The following is a 9,388-nucleotide window of genomic DNA, read 5'->3' as shown; positions in this document are numbered from 1 at the left end:
GCGATCTCGGGACCAGACCTGCGCAGTAGTGAGCAGGAAGTAAAGCCACGAAATCAACGCTCCGCCCTCACTCTCGCAGAATGCACTCAGGGAGAGTGGATTCTGCACACTTTTTTAAAAATTGATTGCAGTACGACAAGAGGCTTGTTAAAATAAAGTAAATACAATCTCCTCAGTCCTCCGAAGATCCCGAAAAAAATGTCCGTTGGTGCTTCAGTGACTACTTCGCTCGAGAACCTGTCAATCACAGCTGTCAATCATGACTTTACACCACCGCATCACGTAACTAACTAAAAACCAACTTATTTTAGAAACAGACACTTGAACTTACATCAGCGTGATAAAAACAACAGCAAATGAAAGAAACCACCTTTGGAAAAAAGATATTTGAAGTGTAATTAAATTGTTTAGTTGGTCTCACGTCCCGTTGAATAACACGGGGAGGCGGGGCTTATGACCTATACTAGGACCAGTCACCGGGGGGCGATCGAGACGTTTTGGCTTCACTTTTCAGGGCTTGTGCGGCACGCTTGATCGGTTCACGTGCCGCTAGGGATCTGTCACGTGACTCACGTCACATTTACAAGCGCCAAAGCGGCATTTATTGTTTGAATTTCGTAATAAAATTGACAGAATCTGACAGCTGAGATTTTTTTATATTATAAGTTACCTGCTCTGTCTAGTCTGTCGGTCTCCGTGTCCTCTTTGCTTCGCGATTTTTCTGTGCGTGAGAAAATGGATGTGTGGCGTGAAAGCGTGTGAAAAGTCTCAATCGCGTGAGTCTCACGGTGAATGCATGAGTGTTGGCAGCTCTGAGCTTCTTAACATCTTTTTTTTTTTTATAGCCTATATAAAGATCATATCCTGTTTTTGTCAATTCTAGAATGGAACCAATGAATAAATTCAGTCATTTTAGGAAACAAATTTAATGTACGATTCACTGTTGTAATGCAAATGTCACGTGACTGATCACGATATTTCAAACCTTCCAGCCAGCAGCAAAAAAACAAAACAAAAAAACAAGATCAATTTAAGAGCTTCCAAATTGACACTGCTATGATATTATACATATATAGTAATGAATTTAAGTAGGCATTTTCTCCACATAATGGTGTAGTTAAATCTAACATGGTTTAGTTAAATCTAACATAACAGCAGGGGTTGTGTGTGCTTCCTCCTGTACAGAGCGCCATCTAGTGTTCAAAATAAGACTTCACATCTGGAACAATAATACTAGGATTCTTTCTGAGTTTGTTTATCGGTCAAACGAGCCGACCTCGAGTCTCTGTGATCTTCTGTCTCTACAGTGAGGAAAATAAGTATTTGAACACCCTGCTATTTTGCAAGTTCTCCCACTTAGAAATCATGGAGGGGTCTGAAATTGTCATCGTAGGTGCATGTCCACTGTGAGAGACATAATCTAAAAAAAAAAATCCAGAAATCACAATGTATGATTTTTTAACTATTTATATGTATGATACAGCTGCAAATAAGTATTTGAACACCTGAGAAAATCAATGTTAATATTTGGTACAGTAGCCTTTGTTTGCAATTACAGAGGTCAAACGTTTCCTGTAGTTTTTCACCAGGTTTGCACACACTGCAGGAGGGATTTTGGCCCACTCCTCCACACAGATCTTCTCTAGATCAGGCAGGTTTCTGGGCTGTCGCTGAGAAACACGGAGTTTGAGCTCCCTCCAAAGATTCTCTATTGGGTTTAGGTCTGGAGACTGGCTAGGCCACGCCAGAACCTTGATATGCTTCTTACAGAGCCACTCCTTGGTTATCCTGGCTGTGTGCTTCGGGTCATTGTCATGTTGGAAGACCCAGCCTCGACCCATCTTCAATGCTCTAACTGAGGGAAGGAGGTTGTTCCCCAAAATCTCGCAATACATGGCCCCGGTCATCCTCTCCTTAATACAGTGCAGTCGCCCTGTCCCATGTGCAGAAAAACACCCCCAAAGCATGATGCTACCACCCCCATGCTTCACAGTAGGGATGGTGTTCTTGGGATGGTACTCATCATTCTTCTTCCTCCAAACACGTTTAGTGGAATTATGACCAAAAAGTTCTATTTTGGAGGTTCTATTAATTTAATTTAATTACATTAAATTCTGTCCCTTTGGATATTTCTGTCCAAAGGGACAGAAATATCAGTTTTGGGGGGGTCAGATAATTTTTCTGATATTGTGAAAAAATATAATTACAGTTACAATACAAGTCAACTCCTATTTTCACTGTAGGAACATTTTAATGTAAAGCGATTTCAGACACCCCTATTGTGGACCGTACCATTTTTAACCACCGTGGCTAGAAGCAACAGAGATAGAGAACGACTTCAACTTCTCAAGCAAGTGTCAACGTTGAATGACAAAACGCTAGTTTCATAAAGTATCATTCTTTTCAACATTCCTTATTTGTATATTCAAAAATATTTAAAATAATTTATCTAATTTAATACAGTTATAATTTTTCAATGTAAATTATTTATTTTTATTGGTAACAGCCTAGTGTCTAATTATTTTAATTGAATATATTTATCAAATGTAAGAATTTGAAATGAAAGATGGAGCATACATTTAATAAAATTAGGGGAAAATGCCCTTTATAAAGGTACAAAAAAAGTGTTTTCAAACAGTGATGTAATGAAACATTGACAATTTAAGCTTGAAGGGAGTAAAGCCTCTGTTTAGGCTATTAAGGAAATGCAATTTTGCCAAAAGAAGAACTTTTATTTTAAATAAATGTTCATTTTAAATCAGCCTACTTCAGTGTGATATGTTACCATATTATCATGCTTAACACTAAGAATTTGAATAATTGTAATGTGATGATCAGATGCAGATATCTAAATCAAAGAATATAGGCGGTTTGCGGGTGGATTATTTATTTTTAATAGTGGATTCGGGTGACTCAAAGTGCACCAGATTAATGAATTTATCTTTAAAATGTACAAAATTTTCGTCCAGAGGGGCATGCCCCTGGACCCCCCTAGGGATACCAAGCTCCACCAACAAAAAAATGTGGGAAACACATTAGGCTATATGATGATCTACAAAAAAATACACATTTAATTATCTTCTTATTAAAATACATTATTATGATTTTACCACCTCCGCCTCATTTTGAAACAGGAAAAACCCTGAAATAGGCAATAGTCTTCTTGTAAAGGTATTACTTTTACTAGTAATTAGAATGCTATTTCAGTGCACTTAACTTCTAACTTTTGGGAGTTGATCAAAACAGTTCTCTTTTGGATATATAATAACAATGCGATATTCTGTAGCCTACTGATTATCAGTTTGTCGCATGTTTAGACCTTGTATGTGTGTTGCACAACACATGTTGCACTTGGCGATCACGGTGGGGATTGATATGGTAGTGGACCATGATGGTCATAGAAGAAGTGAAGGAGCAGTACCCCCAAATTATGGTGGGGTAATTCGCACTCTGCTCAGGTCCCTCCTTTAATGCAAGTCTGGGAGATTTTTTTCACCTGTTTATCATTCAGCAAGTGAAAATGGTGAGATATACACAATGGATGATAATATAGTAAGCATATACTAGCTGTATACTAGAGCATCATCTAGTATCATGTAAGTATACTATAGGCCTATTAAATAAATGCTTTTAAAATTACAGTTGATTACTCGCTGGGTTTGTATTGCTGGGTAAATGTAACACACAAACAAACAGCAGAAGAACATCATTGATTCACACTTCTACTCTCAGACAAACACACACGAGTCTCATGGACGATCTTCAAAAACTGTAAACCACATCCTGATTCATACACTGCATTCATACAACCAAGAGACCATTGCACATTTTACAAAACCTTAAACCCCTGATGAAGATCACCATCGAGAAATTAATTCCATTACTTTAATTAAAAACATTGCATTTATTTTCACACAATATTTAAAGTTTGACTATCCTGGGATTATTATAATAATATCAACGTCTTTGGTTTTGCATGCAGGATAAATCAAACATGTGGTAAGTCATTCACCAACGTGAGATTCTACTAAATAAACTTTTAGAAAATGTCTAGATCATAAACAACAGCAAAAAAATTATTTAAATAAATACTATATGTGTAAAATAACTGTTTGCATATAAGGAGAGCTGTTGACATATTCTCACCTGTAATAAAACACCTCAGTGGAAACTGAGTATAAGAATGTAAAAATGTGTGTATTTCTACTTGCGTAATATAAAAGTATCAATTTCTAAAACAAAAAAAATAAATAAAAATAATAACTTTAACAAGCTAAACTACTGAATGGCAGTGTTATATGATCATTGTGTATTTATTACGTTTCTCCCTCAGTTTCTCAACATGCTCAACATGTTTGTGCGATTAAAAGCATGACAGGAAGAAGCTCTTCAAAAAATAGCTTTTCTCACCTACAAGATGTTTGTCCAACAACAGATCAAACCACATTTCTGAAGAAAACCGACCACAACAAGTTTCAGTTTGACTCCAAACCTCACTAAAACTGTGAGATCAGACACGCTTTTTACTCTCCACCTTTTCCCTATATATATATATATTAAAACTGAATAAATAAACAACCATTTTAAAAACACTAGAGTTAGTCTTTATTTTACCATGAAAAGTAATTCATCCAATATTCAGACAATATTCTTCTATTTTTACATATTTAACACAGTCAGGCAAGTAATTGTGTGTAGTTTGAATGCAACATTTTAAATCTATTAAAACAATTATTAAACTAAAGTTGGAATTTCGATAGACTTTGGAAAGACGAGGAGCTGCTCATAATGAGTAACAGTAAACAACAGCAATGAGATTCACTCACAGTAACTACATCATTCATTCCTGCCCCAGTGCATGCTGGGAACTCGACTAGCAGCAAGGATTTTTTAAAATAATGTTCATCGTTTGTGCGTGATAATGTGCATGTGTGTGTGTGTGTGTGTGTGTGTGTGTGTCTGTGTCAAGTCAAGTCACCTTCATTTATATAGCGCCTTTAACAATATAGATTGTTTCAAAGCAGCTTTACTGTGTATGTGTGAGTGAGTGTGTGTGTGTGTGTGTGTGTGTGTGTGTGTGTGTGTGTGTGTGTGTGTGTGTGTGTGTGTGTGTGTGTGTGTGTGCATTAGTAGGGTCAGACTCTGTCGAGGGAGGTCTTGCTCACATTACTTCTGTTGTGTTTGTTTAGATCAGTTGTGCTAGTGTTATTACATCAGAAAATGTTTCACATGTTTGTTTTGTTCTGTTTGTGTTTCTGCCGTCTGATCGGTAAGTTATCATTTCTGTTATTTAGTCACATCTCAGAGTACTAAACGGTTCAAATTAGATTATTTTCATCTTCTGTGATAGAAATCTCTTGATGTTTTAGGTATTTTAGTTTCAATGATTACAAATGCAAATCCTCCCATGAAATAATAAAAAAAAATAATGATTTAAAACATTTTATACTTCTGCTGTAATCATAAACAACTACAAAAGTCAAACAATAAAAAATGTAAATTTAAATGTTACACACACACACACACACACACACACACACATATATATATATATATATATATATATATATGTATATATATTTTTTTAATATAAATTTTGTTCTACAGCAGATCATTTAAAAAACAAATTAAAGATCAAATCATTGATTCACTCACGTCTGTTTGTTCGTAGTGTGACTTTTCATTTAGTTTGTAGTCTCTGCTGATGTTAAAGGTTACAAACTGATCTCAGACTTTCTAAACCAACATGAGCATTAATCTGAAAACCTGTTCATGTTCATCAGGAGTGTTTGCTGCCGAAACAAATGAAATACAGTCAGTGTCAGTGATGGAGGGAGATTCTGTCACGCTAAACTCTGATGATACTAAAATACATGAAGACTACAATAACATAGCGTGGAAATATGGAGCTGAAAAGTATTTTATAGCTGAAATCAGTAGAAAATACGGGATCTTAACATATAACGGCACTGATGGGAGATTCAGAGACAGACTGAAGCTGGACGATCAAACTGGATCTCTGACCATCACAAACACCAGAACTGAACATGCTGGAGTTTATCAACTAGAGATAATTGGAGTGAACCTGACATCAAAATCATTCAGTGTTTCTGTCTATGGTGAGTCGAGATGTAATTCCTCTTGTGCTTCTTGTTTTATTAGATATTTAAATATTAAAATGTTTAATTATGTTTTGAGATGACAGAAACAATCACTGCTCATCAACACAATGAACTAAAAATAACACTGTAGATTTATCCATATTTCTGCTTATTTATTTCATCTTTCTCAGCTCGTCTGCCTGTTCCTGTCATCAGCAGAAACTCTTCACAATGTTCTTCATCATCATCATCAAATTGTTCATTGGTGTGTTCATCAGTGTTGAAAGTGTGTGATGTGACTCTCTCCTGGTACGCAGGAATCAGTGTATTGTCCAGCATCAGTGTGTGTGATCTCAGCATCAGTCTCTCTCTACCTCTGGAGGTGGAATATCAGGATAAAAACACCTACAGCTGTGTGCTGAACAATCCCATCAGCAACCAGACCACACATCTGGACATCAACACACTCTGTCACACATGTGCAGGTACCACAGCACTGATGATATATGTGTGTATTTACTGACCTGATCTCTGTCTTCTGTTGGAGATCAGACTCGTTCAATCACTCACATTAATGACTGTCTCTCTTTTCCTCTCCTTCAGTTCCTCCAGTCTCAGTGTCTCTGATAGTGTTGATCTCTGCTGGATCTCTGATGATTGTTGCTGGATTCGGGATCTTCTGGATCTGCAGGAAATGTAGAAAAATTGACAAAGAAGGCAAGTGTTACATACAAGTATTAAAATAGATAACAATCCCCATAAATTTGTAGTTAACACCTTCTTAATCACTTATATGAAAAGAAACCAAAAATAAATGGTAGTTATTGTTTACCAATTTCTGTAAATTTCTCTCATATCAGAATATTTGCATACAATAAATTTGAGCAGCGCTCTTTTTACTTATTTTACACACACACACACACACACACACACACACACACACACACACACACACACAGGTCTAGTTAGTATTACTTTTTGTTGTTTTAATGCATCTATTATCATTGAAACAGTTGAGACTCGTGCAGAAGAGATCACTTACGCTGAACCAGCGTTCTACAAAAGAAACGCACATAAAAAGGTAAGATCGTTTATTCCTGTTGTGTGTCTCTATCATTTCAGCAGTGAGTCAGATGTAGATCAGTGTGAGATTGTGTTTTGTCTGATCAATCACACACCAGCAGAATATTAGACATATATAAAAGATCAGGACGCATGTGTGTTGTGTTGACGCGAGAGCGGACGTTGCATGTATGTGCGTTGGAGATTAATATTTTGTAAATCAAGCACTTGCTTTGTTCATACAATGGAGGTTAAACGACTGGCGTCACATGGATTACTTTTATAATGCCTTTACTATTTATTATTTATTCAGAAAAAACTATATATCGCAACTGCTTAATCAGAAGAAACCTAACATTTATTATTATTATTATTATTATTATTATTATTATTATATCTTGTGTTGTGTTTTTTACAGAAAGTAAAAGAGGAGGATCATGTGGTGTATGCACCTCTCACGAGATGATGAACAAACTTCAGTCTTTAGTAAAAGACCCAACTGTGTGACCTGGGACGGATTTAAACTATAATAATTTAAGATGGATTCATTAAATGGTCTCCTAAAAACGTCAAACAAACTTGCCCTGTATTACAAGGACTTTTAACAAACTATCTAAACCGTATGGCACATTGAGGAATTTTATGTTTTTTCTTTAAGTCTTAAAGTGTAAATCTCATGAAAAAAAGTAAAACATAGATGCAAAACACTCATCAATAGAAGTGGAGACTCTGCTGTGGTCTAGTTTGTTACCTCTGTACACAAATGTCGCTTGATCTGTTGTGCCTGAGCTGTGTGTGTTTGATGTCAGAGAGTGTGTGTGCTGTCAGTTGTGTGTCTGAGGTGTTAATAGCGTGTGGTTGAAGGGCTTTTTCCATTCCAGCTAACATGAAACCATGACTATTTTAAAACCTGCTTTACAAAATACTGAACTCATCAATGCTGGTATTTGACAAAAAAGTCTCAAATAAAACAAAGAAATGACTGTGGAATGTGAACATTTCATATTCTTTGTGTGCATATGCATTATGATCTTTTATACTCATGCAGTGATCGTGCAGTCAAGCAGTGCTGGCTTCAGTAGTCATTTCCAGCTCTAGCAACACTTCCTTTTAAGAAAAACTATTCGTGATAAACCCATTGATACCTTGATAGGTCATATCCTGTTAGCCTTTTCCAACGGGGCTAGATTTCTAAACAACATTTGAGTTACAATTCTTATCACTTAATGTCTGTGATTCCATACACCGATTTGGACAGGATTAACATCTTCATGTTTATTACAGAAGAGCGAGTGTGTTTTTTCTAGAAGTTGGTGCTACAGAAGGTCATGTGCTATGTTAGCGTGCATCACGGATAATGTATATGTCTTTTAATTTTATTATTTGGTGATATTTTAATTTATAATAAAAAACTCCATTTAAGTAAACTTCATGAGTTTATGGAAGTGGCTGTAACTTGCATAAGTGAACAAAGAAGTCTATAAACAAGTATCTTACGCAATTTGTCTCTATTTATTAATTTTATAATGTTATTTTTTCGTCGGATACCATTCGTATTGGAACTAAATTAAAGCGTGTCAAAATGCAGGTATAGGTAAAAAAAACACATGAGGAGAAGCGTTGAAGATAGAAGATAATACAATATTGGCAATCAGAGGCTGCATCCGAAATCACATACTCTCTTGAGTAGGTACTTATTTTGGATGCTAAGAAAGTATATTGAATATAGTGTGAATGTGTAGGCCTATAGTATGAATAGTATCTGGACGCATACATTTGTCATGTTGTCATTATCGTGATCTACCAGCATCAGTTATGCCATTCTAAAATCCTCCCCCATGGCCTCATGGTGTCCATCGTGCTCACTTCAGAATTTCACTGGAAGTAGTAGGTAGTACTAGTGTGAATTCAGATAGTCACATTTGACGTCACGTCGGAACGTCACCGACGTATTGAGATCCCAACTTTGCCTTCTTTGGGATCTCAATACATAGGTGAAGATCCTACGTGACTGATCCTACGTGACAGAACATCAAACACTAACAGATATCTCAATATATCACTAGAGGACTCCAAAAACAGCATTACCAGCTTCACTTGTTACTAAACAGGTTTTGTCAGGGTTTTGTCACTCCTGTCTAGTTAAATTCCTGATTTTGTGACAGAGCTCTGACACTCCCGGTTTTTGTCTCGTCTTTGTCTGAGTGCGCGGTTTCGAGCGTGCT

The sequence above is a fragment of the Abramis brama genome, assembly GCF_963993115.1.
Source record: "Abramis brama genome assembly, chromosome: 6".
In the NCBI taxonomy this organism is placed as follows: Eukaryota; Metazoa; Chordata; class Actinopteri; order Cypriniformes; family Leuciscidae; genus Abramis; species Abramis brama.
The sequence above is the reverse complement of the archived record's forward strand: the minus strand, read 5'-3'. Positions refer to the sequence as shown.